Source organism: Chinchilla lanigera, unplaced genomic scaffold (genome assembly GCF_000276665.1).
Source record: "Chinchilla lanigera isolate Chin_1 unplaced genomic scaffold, ChiLan1.0 scaffold00050, whole genome shotgun sequence".
In the NCBI taxonomy this organism is placed as follows: domain Eukaryota; kingdom Metazoa; phylum Chordata; class Mammalia; order Rodentia; family Chinchillidae; genus Chinchilla; species Chinchilla lanigera.
Genome location: NW_004955451.1, coordinates 13,866,900 through 13,867,569, shown reverse-complemented (window position 1 = coordinate 13,867,569; position 670 = coordinate 13,866,900).

Below are 670 nucleotides of genomic sequence, written 5' to 3'. Positions count from 1 at the left end.
GTAAACGCGACTACGAGCAGAGAGTGGAGTTTGCATAGACCCGTGACTTGTGTTGAATATGGGGAGAGCTTCGTCGGGGAGGAATTATATAACCGCGTGTGGGCAGGCTACTCAGCCTCTGCGCAGCGAGCCAGAGGACACGACTGTCCGGCGGCGGCGGCGGCGGCCCCGGCAGCCTCTTGCCTTGACCCTCGCGGGCCAAAGCTGGGCAGCAGGTGGGTGGGCGCGGAGCCCATTCATAAAACCCAGGGTTCCCGGCCGGCCCGCTCATTGGCCCAAGGGGAGAGAGGCGTGGCCCGCGGTGCCGCGCGTGCCCCGGCCGGGGGAGTGGGCGGGTCCACGCTCGGGTGGAGCGAGGGGGCGTTCCCCATTTTTGCAGGCCAGATTTCCTTTTCCCCCTCGCTGCGTTCCCCCTCTCTCCCCAGGGTGGGGATGGTACGTCCCACCCTCCTCCCCCCTCCCTGAGCTGCGGCGCCGCAGCCGCCATCTTGGCACCTAAGCTTGAGGGAAATCGCTGAAGTCGGGCTCGGGTGGCCGGGCCGGGGCGACCCAGCCACCGCACACGCGAGCCTTCCCGCCCCTCCCTGGCCTCCCCGTGGCGGTGCGGCGCTCTGCAGCGCGCGGAGGCCAGCCCGGCTTCTGTCAGGCCCGCGTGCGAGGCGTGTGGGCC